At 46.2% G+C, this 23,161-nt stretch overlaps 1 long non-coding RNA gene across 1 annotated transcript in view; it reads left to right on the plus strand.

Moving 5' to 3' along the window:
• LOC146855479 (uncharacterized) overlaps positions 1–23,161 on the plus strand; it is a 114,724-nt gene that overhangs the window by 85,352 nt on the left and 6,211 nt on the right. Inside the window, exon 2 of the long non-coding RNA XR_014980844.1 lies at positions 7,065–7,157. This is a non-coding gene — a long non-coding RNA (uncharacterized LOC146855479). The remainder of the gene's footprint in view (positions 1–7,064; positions 7,158–23,161) is intronic.

Raw genomic sequence — 23,161 nt, forward strand, 5'->3', positions numbered from 1 at the left:
ACTTGAGAAAACCATCCTATTGTCTAATTTTCAATATAGGAATGCTTTGCGGTGCCCGGTAATAACATACATCTTTATTGACTGCTTTGTTGCTCAATCAGTCATGCTCTGCGTGCAGGCTAGATCTTTTAAGGTACAGTGAGGTTAATAAACAACCAAACAAAGGGCAAAATGGTCAAGTTTAAAAAATAAAATAAAACAGAATGCACGTAATAAGTAAGTACAACTAATAAGACACCCTTAAGGTGCTGTAATCGGCGATCGTACCACTGGGAGCTGTCCTTGTCAAATGTGCGGTTGTGAAAAAACGTGGATCGTAAACTATGTTATAACATATGTGAAATTATAGTACCGTAAACCCCAGTGCTGTTTAGTAGTGAAAACCGAAACAAAGATTAGCGCAATTAAAGAGCTTAATACTCACTCATAGAGCCTGTGTATGGCATCTTCTACATGCAGTGGTTAGTCAGCAATCAAACGAACGCATGCTGTGAACTGTTAAGAAATAATGTGAATGAAAAAGCGGACTTGTGCATTCAAACGGTTCTTGAAAACGAAAACAAAAATGAAAAAGAACTACTGTGTACTCTTGAGTTAGTGCAATTCACGGTGGCCATATTGTAGAGTTAAAAATACACCCATTAAACACCTAGAAAAGTACAACATATCATCTCTCGTGTAGGTAATAATCGTAAACCATACCTAATCCATGAGCAATGATTCAAACAAGAAAATTATTACATGAAATCGTCAATTAAGAGCTTTTCAAAATGAATTCAAAGATAAAAAGGAACGGAATGTTAACAATAGTCAACGAAGAGGTACAGATCACAAGTAACACTGAAATTCCATTCTATCGTTCATTCCGTGTGGTTTTAGTGTGTCAAGATATTTAATCCAAAAGGTCTCCCTTTGTAGTAAGTGGTTGTTATTATCTCTACCCTAGCTTTTAGTTACAACTTCTGAAACTAAAAATTTTAATTGACTGATGTTATGGTTTTTTTCAATGAAGTGACAGGTTACAACAGATCCCATGTTCTTAGTTCTAATGTCACTTTTGTGTTAATTAATCCTTGTTTTAAGTTTTCTCTCGGTCTTTCCAACATACACTTTGCCGCATGGGCACTTCAACAGGTAAATCACATTCATAGTATCACAAGTTGCTTTGACTTTCAAACCAATCTTGGTGCCCTTTCTGGGATGTGTCATGGTGGAGCCTCGAATAACATTATTGCAATTAATACAATTGTAGCAAGGAACTGTTCCTTTTGATTTGGTTTGCTGGTAATTCTCTTTATAACCGTTCAAGATCTTTCCTAAATTTTCCCCCCTCTGATAGGCGAAAATCAGATTTTCTGCAAACAATTGATGAAAAACCGACTCCAATGTCAGGATAGGCCAATGCTGTTTAATGATTTTCTTGAAAGGGTCACTAATTTTTGAGAATTTCGACACTATTACCATGCGGTTTTGAGTGGATTTGATTTTGCTGGAAAGCAATTCTTTACGAGATTTTGTGTGACAACGAAGCTTAGCTTGTTCCAGGACCACTTTAGGATATCCACATTCTGCGAATCTGTGGAACGTGTTTTCTATCTGTTCCGTAGATTTGATTGGGTTGGATACTATTCCTTTAATTCTGAGTAATTGTGAATACAGTAGGTGGGGTTTTAACGATTGTTGGTGGAAGCTGTTGCAGTGAAGTGTGTTGTTTCTGTCCGTTTTTTCCCTGAAGGCATCAGTTTCTAGTGTATTCTAGGATTTTCTGATTTCAACATCCAGGTAGGTGATGCTGTGTTCTTGTATGTCATAGGTAAATTGAATCCTTTCATTGATTCTGTTCAACTCACTTAAGGCATTGGAAAGTTTAACATTTGACCCATTCCACAAGTTTGCCCCTTTCTGGACAAAAATCATCAACTCATCTCCCAAATCAGGTTGTGTCCCAGACTCCCTTCAGCTAGGACAAATCACACCTATATTAAAAAAACCAGGGGCTGACCCCAACGAGCTCAACAACCTCAGACCTATCTCCAACCTTCCGTTCCTAGCTAAAACATTGGAGATGTGCGTTCTCCAACAACTTAACAAACATATTGATGACTTCAACTTCCTTGACACCTTTCAGTCGGGTTTCAGGAAAGGTTGTAGCACCGAAACAGCAATGCTCAATATTCCACACGATATCCACTGAGCCTTAGATGAAGGTGAAGCCTGTCTCCTCATCCTTATTGACCTATCTGTGGCATTTGATACAATAAACCATCGAGCTTTACATGATTCCCTGAAGAGGCGATCTGGCATTAACGGCACAGTACTAGAGTGGTTCACTTTCTTCCTTCAGTACCTTTTGCAACAGAATAAAATCAACTCCTGCCTCTCTGTACCAACACGAGTCAAACTTGGAGTCCCACAAAGATCGAACCTCTCACCATCCCTCTTCAATCCCTTCATGGAACCCCTTGCAATTATTCTGAAACAAGCAGGGGTTCAATGCCACCTTTATGCAGACGACACACAAATATACTACAAAATAAAATCACCCAGCGACGTCCGACACCTCAATGGCACGCTAACCAAGATCCAAACCTGGTTTAATGCAAACCACTTAAAAGTGAACCCAGACAAAACGGAACTAATACTGTTCTCTCCAAAAAATAACCACCAACCAACTCAAGACTGGCCAAGGAGCTTGATGCTCTTAACTGCACCCTCGTCCTATCTGACTTTGTAAAGTCACTAGGCATTACCCTGGACAAGAACCTGTCAATGAAGGACCACATCAAGAACTCTGCAAAAAGTGCGCTTTACTCTCTAAAACACCTCAAGAAAATTAAACCTTTCATTCCTTAAGATGATCTCAAGACAATTGTACAATCCCTAGTCCTAATCCCTTGTCCAGTGTGGTTTGTGGCCGAGATCCGCACCGGTAGGGGTGGGGTCAGTGGGCGGGGCGGGGCTAGAGTAAAAAAAAACAGTTTCAAAACATTAGACAATGCTGTATTTCAAAAGCAGCTGTAACTACAAAGAGCACATTTTGATAATACATTCAGACAATAGCAATCTTAAGAAGCATTGCATAGCTTCATACACACTTTGACCCCAGTTCCATCACAGGGTTACTTTTGGCTCACCCTTAACCCCGCAATAGCCTGCAATTTCTTGCAAACGGAATGGCAGAAAGGTAAGGACCAAAAACTGAAGAAAGTCAAGAGGACTCCAAGAGTTTACTTTTTATTCCTGGAGCAAACTCCATGAACGCTGAGGCCAGTCTGAGAGGGCACCCCAGATTTTCTTCCCCTTCTGCCTGGCCTTCCTCACTTTATGTTGTTATAGTGCAGACTCTAAGAAACGGGATTGCGATCCAGCCATGATGAAGAAATACAAATATGACAAACTGCCATGGCGATGAAGACCATCTCTTCCTTCACTGTTTACTTCATCTTTCTCCTACAAGGCAGACACCTTCATATCCATGCTACCACACTCCCATCACACACCCTGTATCTACTACCCATAGGCACTAGCAGTTTAGCTGACTGTTCTGATCATTTTTGTGGAATCGCTATAGACAGCTTCAGCAGTCTTTCACAGCTGCATACAATATTACATAGAGTGGGCTTTGGTTCAGTCCTTGCTCATGATTTCAAGGCTTTTTGTCAATTCCATTGCCAGATCCTGATTTTATGTCTTGTCTCTCTATTATTGTGCTAGTGCCACTCCTAGAGGAATTTGGCTTTACCTTGATTGAATGATTTATTTCCTTGAAATGCTGATATCAGTGAACAACTTTTCTTTTTTTTTCTTCACCATTTGTGTTTACCACTCCCGGGAAGTGCATGTCCTGCTCTTACCCCTATATTTTCTCTTTATTTAGCTTTGCTCTTTTCTAGCTCATGCTCTTTCCCTTGCTTCTCCTCTACAGTAATCTTTTCTTGTTTCCTCCCTCTGGCACAAAGTACTGACTTCACAAAGTACTGGCGTCTCTCTCTCTCGCTCTCTCTCTCTCTGTCAGTCAGTCTCTCTCTCGCTCTCAGTCAGTCTTTCTCTCTGTCAGTCAGTCTCTCTCTCAGTCAGTCACTCTCTCAGTCAGTCACTCTCTCTCTGTCAGTCAGTCTCTCTGTCAGTCAGTCTGTCTCCCTCTTAGTCAGTCTCTCTCCGTCAGTCAGTCTCTCTCGCTGTCAGTCAGTCTCTCTCTCTCTCAGTCAGTCTCTCTCTCTCTCAGTCAGTCTCTCTCTCTCTGTCAGTCCTTCTCTCAGCCAGTCAGTCTCTCTCAGCCAGTCAGTCTCTCTCTCAGTCAGTCTCTCTCTCAGTCAGTCAGTATGTCCCTCTCTCTCTGAGTCATTCAGTCTCTCTCTCTGTCAGCCAGTCAGACTCTCTCTCTTTCAGTCCGTCAATCTTTCTCTCTCTGTCAGTCAGTCAGTCTCTCTGTCAGTCAGTCTCTCTCTCTCGTCAGTCAGTCTTTCTCTCAGCCAGTCAGTCTCTCTCTCAGCCAGTCAGTCTATTTCTCAGTCAGTGTATCTCTCAGTCAGTCAGTCTCTCTCTCAGTCAGCCACACTCTCTCTGCCAGTCACTCTCTCTTTCAATCAGCCAGTCTCTCTATCAGTCAGTCAGTCTCTGTCAGTCAGTCTGTCTCCCTCTGTCAGTCTCTCTCTGTCAGTCAGTCGCTCTCTCTGTCAGTCTCTCTCTCAGTCAGTCTCTCTCTCTCTGTCAGCCAGTCTCTCTCTGTCAGTCAGTCTCTCTTAGTCAGTCAGTCTTTGTCTCTGTCAGTCAGTCTTTCTCTCTGTCAGTCAGTCATTCTCTCTCTGTCAGTCAGTCTCTCTCTCTCAGTCAATCAGTCTCTCTCTCTCTGTCAGTCTCTCTCTCTCTGTCAGTCAGTCTTTCTCAGTCAGTCAGTCAGTCTCTCCCTCTCTGTCAGTCAGTCTCTCTCTCTCTCTCTCTCTCTCTCTCTCTCTCTCTCTCTCTCTTTCAGTCAGTCAGTCTCTCTCCCAGTCAGTCTCTCTCTCAGCCAGTTTCTCTTTTAGTCAGTCTCTCTCTGTCAGTCTCTCTCTCAGTCAGTCTCTGTCAGTCAGTCAGATTCTCTCATAGTCTCTCTCTCTCTGTCAGTCAGTCTCTCAGTCAGTCTCTCGCAGTCAGTCAGTCTCTCTCCCCACTCTCTCTCCACTCTCCTCTCTCTCTCTCTCTCTCTCTCTCCCTCCACTATCTCTCCCCACTCTCTCCCTCCACTTTCTCTCTCTCTCCCCTCTCTCTCTCTCTCTCTCTCTCTCACACTCTCTCTCCACTCTCCCTCTCCCCACTCTCTCTCCACTTTCTCTCTCCTCACTTTTTCTCACTCCACTCTCTCTCTTTCCACTCTCTCTCTCTAAACAGAAGCTGGGGGCAATGAGGGCATTACCTGCAAGGTCCCCGGGCTGCCAAGAAAGGCCCACAGGCTGTACTATGAGTCCCACGGACCTAGAGGGTTCCTCGTGATAACTAACTTGCCTCTTAGTTCAGTATTGGCATTGTTGCCAAGTTAGGAGGAGGCATGACTGTTTCTATGTTCATTTTGAAAACTGTCACTTTTAAAAAAGACATCTCACTGATGTAATCTGATGACTAAGGTGAAATGCATGTTAATGAAATATACTTTTTTAATTAAAAAAAAAAAACTTTATTTGTACACGTTTCTTGAAAGGTGTCTTAAAAATGAATGTGTTCCTAAAGTTAAGAGGTGCAGGACACCTTATGTGCTTCTTTTCTTTTAGCTCAGTTAGGTGTGTAAATAAACGCTTTCCCATTTAATTAACATCTTTGTGAATGTTAGTGCTATCAGCACCCCCGTTCTTTTAGCAGGGGGCCGCATGTGAAGGTCAGGATGTCCACATGCACCCCCTGGCCGTACTTTGAGTATCCCGTGTCTAACATAATCCCATTGACTACACTGCCAATTGAAAGACTCTACATACCCTGAATTAGTTCACCTTCAAATTAAATATGTGTTTTGTAATAATCACTGTAAAAAACATGTTTTGTAAACACTGGAAAAATACAGTTTTTACTATTTTGGGGGGTTATTCAGCTGAATAAGTACTGATTTCAAAATATTTGAAAACACTGAAAAACACCACTGAAATCTACAAAAAATAAACACTGAAAACAGAACAGTCCCGGGCAGTTTCCTTTTCTCTCGGCACACCCGATACTTTGGCAACATCATCACTTGCTTTGGCTTTTTCTTTTATTTCTACTTTGATGATGCCCAAATATTTCTCTCGTTCACTCCTCTCTTACAGACTAAAATCTCAAATTGCCTCAGTAGCCATCTGCTACTGGATTTCAATTTACTTTCTACTCCCCCCGATACACTGACCCTTGGCCCTCCTCCAGAAATCTTGGAGTACACTTCAATACCTCTATGGCATTGGAATCATTTCTAACCAGTATTAGCAGTCAGATTTCAGTCATTTAATATTAGAAACATTCACCTTTGCATTTCCCTTTAAACATTGAAAGCACACTTGTCCTTAGCATACCTGACTTCTAAAACAATCTGGTGGGCCTGGCCTCTTCACGTGCCAATAGAACAGGCAAAATAACTCTTGATGCATCTCACACTTTTTGCTTTGTGAATGATGACTTCTCTGTTACATGTCTATTACCAACTAGAAAATATGTCCTGTGTCTCTCCTGTGGTCCTGGATAGCAGATAAGTGTGAGTGTGTTTGAATGTCAGTTACATGCACAAGTTGTTAACTTCCTTGACAAGACTATGGGCCTTATTACGAGTTTGGCTGTCTGTGTAAGGTTTGACCGAGGAGAGCTCTGCAGTCCAACTGGCATATTACGAGTTGGGCAGATTGCCTTTGCGAAGACAGCAGCTGAACCGACGAGACTGCCAACACACCGCCAACCGCCAAGTTTGCGGTTGGAGAAAGGCAACTGCCATGGGGCAGTACAGGGGAGATATTACCTATTACGAGTTGCCTTTTCCATGAGTTGACCGAGGCAGTCCGACCGCCTGTTTCAAGGTGTCAGTCATGAAGGATTTGGGGTGTGTACTCATACCTTTCTTGTTCTTCCAGGAAGAGTCCCACGTGGATCCCTTTCTTCAGGTCCCCCCTTCACAGGAGGATCCTCACCCCGAGGATTGCGACCCTGTTTGCGATGAGCTACAGGTGAGTCCTTTTCGCACCATATACCCATTTCCAGGACTGCCCACATATGGGCTGGACTCTGGCAATGCGTAGATGGTATTTTTCCACATGTATCATAGCTAAATACATATAACATCCCAATAGCGAGACCGATTGGCATTACCAATGCTTGTTTCTTTTCTTTTCAAACTGCCGGTTTGTATCTATAAAGTACACAATATCCCTGTTCTATGCTTATATCTGTTGATTAAGTGTTAAAATAAAAATAAATAATCTGTATAATAGATACCCAAGAGGATATTTAACACAGTTTGGCAATCTGATTTCTGCTAATCGAGTCACATTTAACTGTCTCAATACTGTGCTATCATTAAATGAACTGTAGCTTTTCACCAAATTTAATTTAAATTGATTGAATGCAGTTATTCTTGGAAACAGCTTGTTAAAGCAACTTAACGATAACAATAAACAATCCTGTGCGACAAAAACATTACCTTAACAGCAACGAAAAGACGACAAATGGTTTCACTCCATAAACTTCCAATTAAACATGGAAGCAAATTAAGATTAACATCATATTAAGAATACACACACCCTGACACAAGGTTTAAAATAAACACTTTACCCCTTAAGCTCAAGTAGTAACACTAATGAAACGATACGCGTCCTTGTGAAGTGGTTTCCAGTCTTACTAAGGGGCGTGCGGCTTACGCCGTTTTAACACTGCAGACCACAATCAAACCCACTCTTAAGTGATGTGTCTCGGACATGACTGGGCAGGCGAGGCCTTCTGGCACAATCTAGCGCCCACGTGTGAAATGCCATCTGTGCTGGAACCGTAGTAGGGAGGTGAGCATGTGGAGTCTAGGGGACATTTGACCTTGCGAATGGGTTCGGGAGACAGGACAGCTTTAGAAGGCCACCACTGGGGGCCTCTCACCATTAAAGCCTCTAGCAAAGTCAATAGGTCCATTTATCACACAAGAGCACCTTTAAATTCCCAAGTTCAGGATGCGGGCTTCACAAAAACCTCTCGTCTTTGATTTATTAGCCTATAATGTTGCTCCACCAATAATTATCTACACCGCAATATAGGGTGCATATCACTGGAGGCAAAGTTGGCAGTGGGTGGAGCGAGTGGCAGTGGGTGGAGAGAGTGGCAGTGGGTGGAGCGAGTGGTAGTGGGTGGAGCGAGTGGCAGTGGGTGGAGCGAGTGGCAGTGGGTGGTGGCCTCTTAAGAAAAATGTTGACCACCTGCACTTATTTTTTTACAAATTAACCTCTGAGATCTGTGTTTTATGTTCCAACACTAATAGTAAAGTGCCACACACACGGGAGACAGCCAGCAGGGAAGGATAGAGAGGGCTGTAGCTGAAAAGTAGCCCCTCACAGTTCCATGTAAGAAATCAAGTGGAGGCGGAAGGTTACACCCAAACAATGGCCTTAGAGGTGATATGAATACTCCACTGGGATGACAAACGCATGATTGACAAAGTCTCAATTCAATGGGCGAAAGTAGCTGGTCCAAACAAGCCAATGGATAAAAGGGGAGGACCCAAAACCCACTTCCTTGTTCCTGGTTAGCAATAGATCTATTTGACAGCTGTGCTGTTAAAATTCAGATCAAAAGAAAAGAGGCGAAGAAACGGAGATGGGTCAACGATGGTGCAAAACCAAAGCCCTTGTGAAAACTCAGGCTGTGTCAATTATGCATATGGAAGAAATACTTCTTAAAGGGAATCAGTAACAACCAATAACACACTGCATTGAAGACAACAGTAAACTGCACGTCTCGTTTTTTTCAGTAGTCTGACTTTAGAGACATATGTTAAACAAAAATCTTAACCTGCAAAGTTGCTACATGAAGGCTTTATGACTCAGCAGGCCAATAAGCAACTAGTAGCGCATGGCAAGACACTGCACTTTCTCCACATCCTCCCCTGTCTCAACTATATACTGAAATCTTTTTTAAACAATGTTAATTTCCACTATCAGCAAGGGAAACACTGAATCATAATGTCAGTTTTTCAAACGCCCATCAAAGTAAGCATGATGGACAGAGAACCCTATACACAGAAAGCATATTAAGGGTAACTGGCTACACAATGGGGTGTGTTCTATAAGTTGTAGCAAGATGTAGGTTCACTATTTTGCAAAAACATGGTTCTAAATATCTTGAGCAGAATTGCTTAGGGTACTGCTACCACTCCAGTTGCTTTTCCTCCAAATTATTCTTTTAGTTTTTTGCATGCAAGACTCTCCCTTCAAAGACATGCAATTACTGTTTAGGTTCCGGCTTCTTTAGGAAATACACTATTTAGCAAAATATCAAGTGCACAGAGAAGAATCTATGTAATAATGCCAATAGAAAATTTTGAGAAAAGCTGTAACTATGATGAACCTATGTGCAATAACAATATCAAAAAACACATTGATGGAAATAAGCAAACATAAAAATAAAGTGCTTTGAAGCAGACGCCATGACGGACCCCTTCTGAGAGACCAACATTTCCCAAGGTATATACTATATAGTTTGACAACTTTTGGGATGTAAACAGCGCCATAAGATACTATGGATTTGGTGAATCCCATACACACTTTAGAGACCTGAAGAAGTCGTATGTGGACGAAATGCAATGGCTACTGGATTTTATCATTCATTTCATTGATGTAACTGATTGAGAAGATTATTTAATAAAGAACCAATGAAGAAAGAAAATGTCGACACTGGAAGTTCTTACTTGTTTACATAGAGACTGTGATCTTTGATGTTGGTGACTAAAACATTGTTGCTATACTCTTATTATCTCTTACAATACAATAGGATTACTGAGTGCTGAACCACTATCCGTTCTTTAGTATTTTTGAATTTATTCCATTTTGGAGTAGAGAGGGGTTATACTCCTAGGTTCATTGCAAATTTGGAAATATTTTGTATCTTTCCCGGAATATTAATGTTGGCAGGTGTGGTTTCTTTTTGCCTCAACCCTTCAGTTCTGTGTAGTATAAAAATAAAGTGCAAAGATTGGTGTCTGAAAAATAAAAGCAACTGGGAAAACAACCAACCAATCAAGAAGAAATAATAACATTGATTGATGTAGCATGGATTGTACTGATGGGGAGATAATATGCAGAAAGTGGGGTTGCTGATGCTGTGCACAAGGTGGCCAAGTTTTGCGGAGAGGAGCATGCAGACACCAAAGATGTGGAGGTCAGTGTGTGACAGAAGACAGGACTATGGATGAGTGGAGTCTGAATTAATATGTGGAGCTTATGCGAGTAAAGATTAGATGTAATTGTGAGTACACACTGGATGCATGAGTAAAGCCCACGTGTGTGTCAATAAATACTAGGTAATGAAGACTAGGTTAGAGTGCGTGTTTGTAAGCAACTTTTGAGGGCGATCAGAGTGCCGGTATAAAGCATGACAGATCTTTCTGTTCAGTAGGATGATAATGTAGGCTCTTCAATGTTCATGTCAGCTCTTACAGTCGCCAGGAGACCAGTGCTGGAGTAGCAAATATATGCACATCCTCAGCCACTCTCTGCACATGCACTCTTACATATTTAGCCACTGTTTGAAGAACCTCAGACATGCTCATTGGATGGGGCTAGAGGAAGACTGACTATTTATCCAGTTTTGGACGCGATCTTGGGAAGGTACAAGAGACAAGCACTACCAGAAAAGATGATCAGAGGAAGATGTGTAGGAAGACCACAAGGGGAACATACTACCTTCTACTTTGATGTCCCCGGACAGTGTTTGTGAGCATCTGGAGGTTAATGGCGTCTTGGTGGCACACATGATCTTCAAGATAAGTTCCTGCAAAGTTGAGCAGCACTTTCCAACAGACAGTCCTGACTTAGATGATTCCTTTAAATATTCCTGTGGAAGCCAATGCAGGGAACTGGTGCCACCAGTACTGAGAGTATTGGAGGCCGAAGTATAACACAGAACTGACAACATGGCTTTACAAAACTCTGTCACGCAGTCTTCGTTCATTAGTTTACAAATTGTAGCGATCCCTAAACCATTCCTAAATAAACCTCCCACACCTACTTGTAACAGCATGACGCAATTCCTGTATTGAGAATGTGTTTTGATGCATCAAAGGAGTACTGAGGTTCCTTGCACCTAAAATACAAGATGGTGGGAGCTTGTCTCAGCTGGGCAAAGCTCTTCTCTGCCACAGTTCAGCATAGGTTTCCCAGAAGGAAGGGACATAAGAAGGCCTCACTAACCTCCACTCTTAAAGGAAAAGCGTGTTACAGATTCACTTCAGCAACAATTGTGACAACAATACAGAGATGTTTAAAGGCATTGGCAAAGTGGGCACTGGCCAAGGGAGCCTGCTCGGTTCTGCAGACAGTCCTACCCTGATGACCTTGAATGAGTCTTAAACAGTTTGTTTAAAAATCTGTTTTCCTTTCATTTATTTTTAATGTGGATGATCTGTAGGACTCTGTAACAGACATTTTGCAGAGAAATGTAATGCTTGTTTTTCAACACCATGCAACATCCATAAAAAATAAGTTTATTTTAGGTCGGAACAGGACCTTGCATTTGAGGAAAGAGAGGGTGTCAGATTATTTGCAGTAATATTCATGAGGTGCTGCTCTATTACGATATTGAAACCACGTCACTATCACCGAGTATTAGATGTAAACACACTTAGACTGTGGATCAGTGTGCCTCTGACCTGTCACTGACGTGCCACAAAGGCATAAAAGGCCTGCAATTTGATCATACAGTCACAGCTGTTCTGAACAGGGCCCTCAACATCTTTAGGATGCCCCTGAAACACTATGCCAAAGCTAACCACTATTGGTCCTGTGCACTGTGTTAAGAGTCCATTTAAAAGGTCTACTGGAAAGCTGAGAAATTACTAAGTGTGAATTACATATTATTGAAATACACTTATCGTGACTGTAGGCAGAATACCTCATAACTCATAACTATTATAAGCATACAGGAAGACTGGAATCTAACTGCAGCTTGTTTCGGTTCAGATTAGCAGTACAATGCACATTTTGCTATTTTCCCATTTTACAGTCAAGGATCCAAATTAACTGTCACATTGCTCATTAAGGAGCAGTGAAAATATATTCCTGCACACTAACTGCCAGGAAAATATGCAAGCTAAAACCAAACTTAATTCAAAAGCAAGTGGGACAAATCAATCTTCTGCTTCTGTTTCCAATATCTGTACTAGTTCCAGAGCTTCAAGACATCTGCACACAGACAGCGGTCTTATGGGAAGGACAAATACGATAATATAGCATATAGACACGCGTATCCTTTGTATAGAACACAAGTGCCTAATCACATAACAGCCAGGCTGCAGCCATAGCAAAGGACAAAATACAAAACAAAAACATGCGGAACACACTAAACAGATTGGATTCCCTCATAGCATCATATTGTGTGTGAAAAGCATTATTGGAAGTGCTTGAAATGGAGAAATAGAAGTGCAGGTAGGCTGTACCAGAGTGCCTGCTTGTTTCTAAGAAGTGCAGGTACTCTCCAATTAAAAGTATTACGTTATTCTTGAGAAATGCCGGTACTCTCCTTCTCAAAATAAAAATGTGTCGGTACTCAGTACCGGCCCGTTTAAAGCACTGCTTATAGGTTGTACACATTTGTAGATGCAAATTTCTGATAATAGTGAAAATGCAATAATTATGTTTCAAGACAATAAGTGTCCACTACCTTTAAACCCATGAATACCGTCAAATGCGCAAGGAAAGGCCACATTCCCCACACTATGATATTAAACTCCCAGAGCATGACAGGAATATAGGTTTTTTCTTTTTAAAATGCGTTTCAGGGCAAACACTAGGGACTGCCATGCACAAGCTGTATGTGTTCTCTTGGCCCGTGTGCTGTTGGTCCAGTGTTGCTGGTTTGCATGCCCAGGTACGATAGGCTGGGGGTAGGTGCGTGGGCAAAGCATGTGTGGTGTAGGATGTACATCAACCTACTTTCATTCAGTTAATTTCTTTCTTCTCACTAGTCCAAATGATTGAGTTAATTAAGAACAGGAGAGACAGTGCTGCCCCCAAGAATATTACACCTCTGGCCCTTCTGAAAAACCTGGCGGAAGCTCATGAATCTAATTAAATCTTACTTCAGCACAGGGATGTCCCAGCAGACCTTACACATATCGAGGCAACACCAGTATTCTTTAGAATACCAAAATGTGATAGATCTTTCCGCAGTGCAGAGACGCCGACGAGAAGAAACCGGGGGTCGCACGGGCCAGCATCGGGCTCATCGCAGCCCGCCTCACAACAGTGCAACCCCGAGCAAAAAGGCTGACCCTGTCAGGACCCACCAACCTCTAACAGGTCCAGCACGGCCGCTTCTGGGCCCCTCCGCAGTGCAGAGACCACGGCAGGAAGACACCGGGGGTCGGACGGGCCTGCATTGGGAGGTGGCTACAGAAAACCAGGGGAAGAAACATGGAGTGCTGGCTGTGCTACAGTGCGCACCTACTCCAGCGCATGTGGTACTGCACGTCCCATTCGGCAGACATTTAAGAATCAGGCAAATCTCCTAGCAGCTACGCAAGTCGCTTTAACAGCATTTAAATATTTATTTTGCCCCCGAGCATGAAGCGTGTGCTTTTCTGCACTGATGTTAATCCGTTTCAAATATTTCTTTTGATGGCGAGCACGAAGCGTGTGCTTTTGTGCACTGATGCATATCCGTTTCAGGCCAACTGTCTGGTCCCGGTTCCGCAGGATAAGAAAAGCTAAACAATGAAAGGAGACCTCTATTGGCGGGTTCGGGTGCAGCAGGGAGCAAAGTCTCCTGTTTGAACACAGCACCCTAACTGAGCTGTATGGCTTTAGCCATGGTATACGGGGAACAGGCGGCACGTCTCCACTCACTGAGCCACGCTCACCACAGAGGCACTAGTTCCTCTGCAGCTTCCTGCTCGGGCCTCGGATGGCCTGCAAAGCACAACAGGTGCTGTATCTGCCAGGACAGCAGCAGGAACAGATCGGAGCCCTCGTGCTCCAGGGGAGCGGAAACAAATCGGAGCCCTCGCATTCCAGGGGAGGGGTGGCAAGAAGTCAGGGACAAGAAAATAGTCTGTGCAGTAAAGGGGCTGATAGCCGTGGAAGGACACAAGTGACGACATGGCTGTCATGGGGAGGGACTAGGAAGCCAAAAACCAATAAGAATGCTGCATTTAGGAAGTAAGCCAATCCAAAACATGGGTGGAGAGTGGGCGGAGCTTATACAAAACTTCCCTGCTATAGTATATACTGCATGTCTCAACGAGACAGCGCAAGCGCTGCCTAGGCGAGACCTAAAAATATCTATTAAATGTGAGCTAAGGCAGAGAAAGGCACATGGTCCGAGAAGGCAAAGAGACATGCACGTAGAAGAAGGATGGAAGAGGGGCAAGCATACAATAAAATATTCCACGCTCCTGTAGCAGATGAGGAGTAGGGGGCAGCTGCAAAGAGAGTACAGCCCGAAGCCAGGGAAAGGCAGTGCTTGTAAGTTGTGTTTGCCATGGGGGTGAGGCGTTTGGAAAATCCTCAAAACTGTGCAAAGTCTGCAAAACAAAATTCCATAAAATCCACCCAGCTCAATACAATTGTTGAAAATAGCAAATGAACTTTGTCAGCTAAATTTCCCACATGGGCGGGTTACTCACGTTCCTCAAGAGTGTTTTCCTTTCACTGTTTCCATATTTAAAGGTGGCTGTCCGCAGTTAGGTATTGCTTCAATATGCTGTTGTCTGTAGTTAAACTAGCAGCACTGTGCATTACCAATTTTTGAAGCGTGTGCCATGACAGTAGATGGAGCACACAGGGTCCTTCCACTACCAGCACTCACTCAGTGAGAGAAATGAAACAGAAGTCAAATGTAGCACATGACATGTACTTCGAATGCACCGAGACACATACTTGAGCCCTGCTGAGAACGGAACGCAATGCAGAGTGGCAGCTTCAAATAAGCTGTGGGATAAACTAGTACAGGTTGTAAACCGAGCAATAAAGATGCCAGTTTGACAGGCAACCCTTCCCCTTACTCATCCTATTTTTGGCTGGAGCATGCTAAAGCTACTTACCAAAACAGATGAAGACTAGTTACTGGACTTCCCGAATCAGTTGACATGCTGGGAGAGCGTGTGTATTATGTCAAATCACAGGATAACAATGATGCCCAATGGCATGGCGATCTGCCTGTAAAAATGGCCTAACTGTTCCCCCTCTTTAACATAACAAAGTGGATGGCGCTCTCGCGAGGCTGGTACTTTAAAAGCTGCCGACTTTGGAGCTGGAGAACCGGGTTCGAGCCTCGGTGTGGGAGGCATAATTTAATTATAAAAAAATAAATAGCGATCTCGGTGGGGGGGGTGAGACAAATGTAAAAAATAATACACGTGGAGGGGGAGACAGATACAATTTTTTAAAAACACGGGTGAGATGGGCAAATGTAGCATCTGAAACCAAGCAATAACAAACAGTGCGAGGTGTTGGCTCAACAAGTAACGCTGCCGTCTTTGGAGCAGGCGAACAGGGTTTTAGCCTCGGCAGTGGGCTGCATCATTTAAGCATCTGGGCTGCATCATTTAATTATGAATAAATATTAAACGTAAATAAATATAAATAAACAGCGTCGGGTGAGGGCAGGAAGCTGTCAGATGTGGAAATGCAAGGAGCAGCAACGAAAGAAAAAAAGTAGTCCCTAAATAAGAAGATAACAGCCAGCAGTGTAAGTTAACCGTAGTTAGTCCATACTGCTTCCTGAAGAAAGGGAAGAAAACGGAAGTGACATATCGGACCACCAGCCAACAATGAGCAAGATAAGAACAGCAATGCCAGATTCCACCAATGGCAAGCGACAAAACAAAGAGAAACGCAATGGGTGGAGTTTCACTAGTTATACTGATTACTTAATGCCTCGTACAGGCAGCTGCGCTGCCTATGCGAGACCTAAAAAACAGCCAAACAGCCCAAAAAGACACTTCACAAATTACAGTTAATGACAGAAAGGGCAAGTTTTCCATTGATGGCCCTCTACTTTAAAAGTAATGCAAATCGTGGTTAAGAATCACAAACTGCGAGGAGGAGGAGCCTAGCGCACATCCAAGATGGTCGCGTGAGCACAGGGCTCCCCGGACCCTCGCTGCTCCTCGGAATTTATCCTGACTTTATCCTGACTTGGCTGATGGAATCTGGAAGGCGAAATCTGGCTGAACGTTGACCTTCTTTCAGAAATCGAATCGGACCTGGAAATCCTGATCTAAGGTGGTTTGAACTTTCGAGGCCCAATCGATGGCTGTGCCCGGTGCGAGGGTGAACTGTGGAGCCGGGGCGTAATTGAACAATAGCGGCAGCGGATCTGTGCCAGTGGCCGCTCCATTACTTTCGGTTTCACTTTTGGATCCCTGAGGGGCTGGAAATCGTAACTGCTTGGAGCGGCTGGGTGTTTATCTCTGCTGGATGCCCTTGTCTCTGCCTGCCACCAGTGTGCCCGTTGACTTTGGTTTTCTCGCCCGGCCGCATCACGGTCTCTGGTGCGGCTCCTGACTGAGTTGCCGGTGCCCCCTTGACGCTTGGCCGGTGGTCCCCGTTGGTGAGCGTGGTTCTCATGGGTGGCAGGGGGGGCCCCGAGGGGCGTAAGACTAAGACATCCCTCCGCGGGGGACCGGTCCAGACGAACAACATGGACCGCTATACTCAAGGAAGAGGGTCCCCTGGAGCGGCCGGTGCCCCCCCGAACGACGCTGGTGGTGGCCCGTCCGTCTCTTCGGATCTGTCCCTGCAGGACATTATGGGCGCCATTAACGGCATCAAGGAGACCATTGCTACGCAATACGAGGCCTTGGCCCGTAAAATCGACACGGTGGCTATTGATGTCGCACTGATTCGGGCGGATCTCTCTAAGACCAACGAGAGGGTTCAATCGCTTGACGTGCGGACGTCCACCCTGGTTGCGGATGTGTCGGACCAGCGGGCCACTCTCGGCGACCTCAAGTCGGCCAACGATCTGATGGCCCGGCGGCTGGAGGACTTTGAGGGACGGGCCCGCCGCAATAACATTCGCGTCATAGGCGTCCCGGAGACCTCCGACAACCACCCGGTGGATCTCATGGTGGAGGAGCTCATCCTCAAGCAGCTTGCCCCCGCTGGCCTGAGTAAGTTCTTTGCCGTGGAGCGGGCCCATCGAGTTCCGGGCGGTCGACCGCGGCCGGGGGCCCCCCCGAGGCCTATTGTTGCCAAACTATTCTACTATAGAGACCGAGATGTGATTTTGCAGGCCTCGCGGGCCCATGGCCCGGTCCGCCATGAGAATGCGTTTATTAACTTTTTCCCGGACTTCACCCAACTTGTCCAGAAACAGAGGATGGGCTTCCAGGGGGTAAAGCGTCGCCTCCGCGACCTGGGTCTCAAGTACTCCATGCTTTTTCCTGCTAGGCTCCGAGTGGAACACGACGATCGGACTACCTTTTTGACTCTCCCGCGACTGTGAGTGACTGGCTTGACTCGCTGCCGGGCCGCGGGGACCGGCCTGGGCCCTTTGCTGGTACCGAGGGTGGCGGGTCTCCCTCGGAGTGACTTTGGTCCTTGACTTTGCCATTTTGTACTGTTCGGCTGGGTTCAACTTCTTTTTTGCATTTTGTTACATTATGATCTATGTGGGGGGCGGTCGGGGACGGGTCCCTCTCCCCCTCCGGGGTCTTTCCGTAGAATGGGGTTTATGGGGCGACAGGCACACTGCAAGTTGGGGTGGTTTTTTGGGTTGCAGGGGTGCAGGGTGGGGGGGGTTGGAAGTGGGGGGGGTTGGGGGGTTTTGATTTGTGTGTTTTGTTTTTAATGCGAGGTCTTTGTTCTGTTCCAGTTTTGGGCGTTGCGCTATCTGCTGAGGGACCCTTGATCTATTGGAGGGGATGGGGGGGACGGGTTGAGGTTGATGTCATGGAACGTCAATGGATTGGGGGATCGTATCAAACGGGGTGTTGTGCTGCAGTATTTGCGAAGTATGTCTCCTGATGTGGTGTTTTTACAGGAGACGCATCTGGTGGGTAACGTTTGTCATGCCATGAACAGGGGGGGTTACCGACTCTTTGCCCATTCTGGTTTCACCACTGGCTCTAGAGGGGTAGGCATTCTCCTGCGTTCTTCACTTCCGCTGGAGATCACCAGGGTAGTCCCGGACGATAGAGGGCGCTATGTGGCTTTGACTGGGCGGTGGGAGGGGCAGTCCCTTTCCTTGGTCTCTGTCTATGTTCCCCCGGGCCTCCAGAACTCCACCTTTTCAGACTTGGGTCGAATGCTGCTTGAGCTTCCTGACAGTCTTCTGCTTATGGGTGGGGATTTCAATTCGGTAGTCTCGGGCGACCGGGATCGCCACCCGCCCAGGGCCCTCCCTGCTGCCCAGGCGTGGCTTGGCGGATTCTTGGAGACCTTCGGTCTTGTAGATTGCTGGAGGTTAATGCATCCTACACAGTGTCAGTACACCTTTCACTCTGGGGCACATGGGAGTCTCTCCAGATTGGATTACTTTCTTATGCCCGCGGCCCAGACTGCCCGGATTCGAGAGGTTAAGCACCTGGCCCGGGGTATTTCTGATCATTCCCCACTGTGGTTGCTTTTTGACACTGGGACGCGGTCTGCTGGGCGGATCGCTCCTATTAACCCTTGGTACCTGCGGAACCCCACGATAGCCTGGTCAAGTCGATTGACCAATACTTCCATGAGAATGATGGGTCGGTGTTGTCCGCAGTGTCCCTGTGGGAAGCTTTTAAGGCAGTACTCCGTGGGCAGGCCCTATCCCAGATAGTGGCGGCTAAGAAGGTTAAGATGGAGGCGGTGGTGAAGCTGGAGACCGACATCTTGGGGTTGGAGGCGGCCTTGGAGACGGGTGTCACCCCGGATGGGCTACATGCCCTCAGCCTGAAGCAGTTTGAGTACAAGTCCCTTGTCACTGACGCTGCCAAGACCATGTATAGGGAGCAGCAGGGCAGGTTGTATGATGCCGGGGACAAGGCTCGTAAATTGATTGCTTGGCTGGATAGGAAGGAGAGAGTGAATCGTGTGGTCCCAGAGCTCCGGGTTGCGGATGGAGTGTGTGTGACTGAGCCTGGCGAGATTGTGGAATGTTTTGCTGACCACCTCCGGGCGGTGTATTCCCCGGTGTCTGATAGAGATGAAGACGACTCTCGTCATCTACTACGGGACATTGCCCTGCCCGGCATATCCGTCGAGGACCGTGAGCAGTTGGATGCCCCCTTGTCCGTCGATGAGATTGCTACTGCGATTAGCTCCCTTCGCTCGGGCAAAGCCATGGGCCCCAATGGCCTGCCGATCGAACTATATAAATTACGCCCGGATAAAATCGCGCCTTTCCTTCGTCGTATGTTTCAGGAGTCGATCGAGAGGGGTTCCCTTCCCGCCGACCAGCGTCTGGCGACTATAGTCGTGATTCCCAAGGAGGGTAAACCACGTGACCGCTGTGCTTCGTATAGGCCTATCTCCCTCTTAAACGCAGAACCCAAAATCCTTGCTAAAGTCCTTGCCAACCGCTTGCTGAGCGTTATCTGTGATCTGATTCATCCGGATCAATGCGGCTTCATCCCCCACCGTAATACCGCTCTTAATCTGCGGCGTCTGCACGGCGTCCTAGCTAGGGCGGAGTACTTTTCTGAACCAGCCGTATTAGTTTCCTTAGACGCCACGATGGCCTTTGATACCATTGAGTGGCCATTCCTCTGGGCTGTCTTGGAGAAGTTTGGCTTTGGGGAGGGATTTATTAGCTGGGTGAAGCTTCTTTATGCCGGACCAATGGCTCAGGTGGTTGTCAATGGGCGGGCTTCTCAGCCTTTTGCTCTCGGGAGGGGCACTAGGCAGGGGTGCCCGTTGTCCCCTCTGCTTTTTGCTCTTGCCTTGGAACCGCTCGCCGCCTGGCTCCGCTGGGAGCCCTCGATCAGAGGGATCCGGTGGGCCCCGGGCTTCGAGGATCGGGTCTCGCTGTACGCGGATGATATTCTTTTGTACCTCACCTCGCCGCGACAGTCGCTTAATGTTCTCTTTGATGTCCTTACTTCGTTTGGGAGAAACTCGGGTTTGATAATTAACTGGTCCAAATCTTGCGTGTACCCTATCTCTGGTGGCCTTCCCCTTTTGCCGCCTCTACTTCCTATCCAAACGTCTTCATCCGGCTTTAAGTACCTGGGGGTATATGTTTCGTTGGACCCGGCGGTCCGCTATGAGCAGAACCTCCTGTCTCCACTCCGACGTTTGAGGGTGGATACGGCTCGGTGGTGTAAGTTGCCCCTGTCTCCGCTTGGTCGCGCGGCCCTGTTTAAAATGATGTCCCTTCCCAGATTTCTTTACGCACTTCAGAACTTCTTTGATGTCATTCCGGTGGCCTACTTTCGGGAGGTGGAGAGTCTACAGAGGAGACTGGTTTGGGACGGGCGGGCGCGTATCGCTCTGGCAAAGCTTACTCTCCCCTGGTATGACGGGGGCATCGCGCTTCCTGACATTAGACGGTACTATTGGGCCTCCCAACTGTCGGCAATTAACCATGCCACGTATGCTCCTGGTCTGAACCCGGCGTATGAGATGGATAAATTCCTGCTTCCCGGCGGTAATTATAACAGAGCGCTTTACTCCCGATCGGCTGGTAGGACCCTCACGGGCCCTACTAGGATTGCGGTACGGGTGTGGAAGGCGGCGAATGTAGCGATGGGCTGGAGTGAGCGATTAACGTGTGCTACTCCCTTGTTCGCCTCAGACCGCCTGGGGAGCCTCTGGACGACGAAAGGCTTTGAGCACTGGGACACGATCGGCATTAGCAGAGTGGGGGATCTGTGGGTTAAAGGCGCGGTCAAGACCTTCGCGGCGCTCCGGAGCGAGTATGAGCTTAGTGAGAGGGAGTTTTTCCGCTACGCTCAGGTTCGGCATGCCCTGCTCTCGGATTTTGGGGAAGGGACCACGGTCCCTGTTTCTTCGCCCCTCGAGGACCGCATACTCGACGGTCACGTTCCCGATAGTACTATCTCTTTGATCTATAAAAAAATGATAAATAATCGGGCTGACCTCTTGGTGCGTCTACGGGAGGCATGGACGGGGGATGGGGTTGAGTTGGACGACGAGGACTGGCAGTCCGCGCTGTCATCTCCTAAGGAGGTTGCCATCCCGGCCCGTCTCCGTTTGGTCCAGCTTAAGATTCTCCATCGCGTTTACGTGACGGGTCCCCGATTGGTCTCGATGGGGTTTTCTGAGGACGGGCTCTGTAAGCGTGGCTGTGGGCTCAGTGCCACCTTTCTCCACATCCTGTGGGAGTGCCGCGAGGTGGTGGAATACTGGCGTCAGGTGCATGAGGTTATGAGGCGAGTCACCGGGGTCACGCTGTTGCCGGAGGTGCGTCGCTGTGTCCTGAATGTGTGGGAGCCCAATGACTATAACGCGGCCCAGACTCGGTGGGCGGCCCTGGGGAACATGATAGCAAAGAGGGACATAGCGCAGCTTTGGGGTTCGCAGCGGCCCCCCACCGTGTCTGTCTGGAAGGAGAACATGGACTGGTGCATGTTCAGGGAAAAGACTGTGTATGTGGCTCGTGGTAAACCCGGGGCTTGGAGTAGAATTTGGGGGCAGTGGAATGTGTATCGTGGAAGTATTTGTGCTCCCCCCCGGTGGAAACGTCTGAGGTAGCCTTGTCCCCCTGATCCTGGATGGTTCCTTACTTATCTGGCACATCTGAGTATAGATTTGGTATTCCCGTTTCTCCCCCCCCCTACCTCTTAGTTCCCCTTATTCCTGACTGCCATCGGGTGGTCGGGTATGGAAGTGCCCCTGCTGTGGTCCGACGCCCATCTCATGTTTTCTTGCCTCGCTTTTTGTTTTAAGTTGTTATTTATGTTAAAAGGGTGTATCCTGATTTTCCTTTATGTGCAGTCTGAGCTTCTGTAGGGTGCGGCGCCCCGGTGGGCCAGTCATTGTGTTTGCACTGTTTGAACTTTTTACCTACTAGCGGCCGGCCCAGGCGGTTGTAGGCCCGTGCTTGTACCCTTCTTTCTGCACAATAAAAAATTTCAACAAAAAAAAAAAAAAAAAAAAAAAAAAGAATCACAAACTGCGAACCTAAAAATTGAACAAGGTCCCAAGAAGGAATGTTACTTCAAATACTGACATTGTCATGCCAACATTTCCTACATTCCTGACTAAAGTATTAGAAAGAGTGGCAATTAGGGTCATTCTTCATAGAATTTACAATAGAGGGGACAGGCAGTATAGTGCTTCTGTGGTACAGAAGCAATAATGGTAGAAGTGTACAGAGCTGAGGCATCACTGTTGGTGATACTCCACCTCTCGGCAGGTGTCAACACTAAATATCATAAAATATTAAACAGTACACAGCAGCATATGCTTGGTACTTCAAGTGCATAAAATTGTCACCCTCCTTACTTTGGATAGTTACTTCAAGGTCTGTATTGAAATACGTAAAACAGTTTGCTGCGTTTGGTCTACCGAGTGCCACAGGCCACCCCTCTCAACTAATCTGTTTCTTACTTATATTCAGAGCCACTTGAATTACCAAATTATGTGACTATGTTTATTAAATTATGAGGCAGGAAAAGGCAAATTCTGCGGCATAATGCAGCTTATTTTGTGATAATATAACTTCCTTGTCTTGTCCTTCTTTACACAGATTAACAATGCCTCGGAAAATGTGTCACATAATTAGTACCAGTTTAACACCCAAATACAGCAATAAGCAACAGAAAGGGAGCAGTCAAGCTCTACAAAGGCACTTTCACTGCACGTTAATTCACGGCACCTCATTTTTAGTAACTTTTGTACCATTTGAGCTAGAAACAATTTTTTTCTTAAAATCTGCAACAAATTATGCAGCAGATGGTAAATTCTATGGCAAATGTGGCAAATCCATAATTGTGCAGAAAACACAGTGGCCATAAAATCACATAACTCCAGTAGCCCTGGCTATATTAAATCACTTCATGACCATTTGCCAAAAGGAGGTGAGCACCATA

This window comes from Triturus cristatus, chromosome 4_1 (assembly GCF_964204655.1).
Source record: "Triturus cristatus chromosome 4_1, aTriCri1.1, whole genome shotgun sequence".
NCBI lineage: Eukaryota > Metazoa > Chordata > Amphibia > Caudata > Salamandridae > Triturus > Triturus cristatus.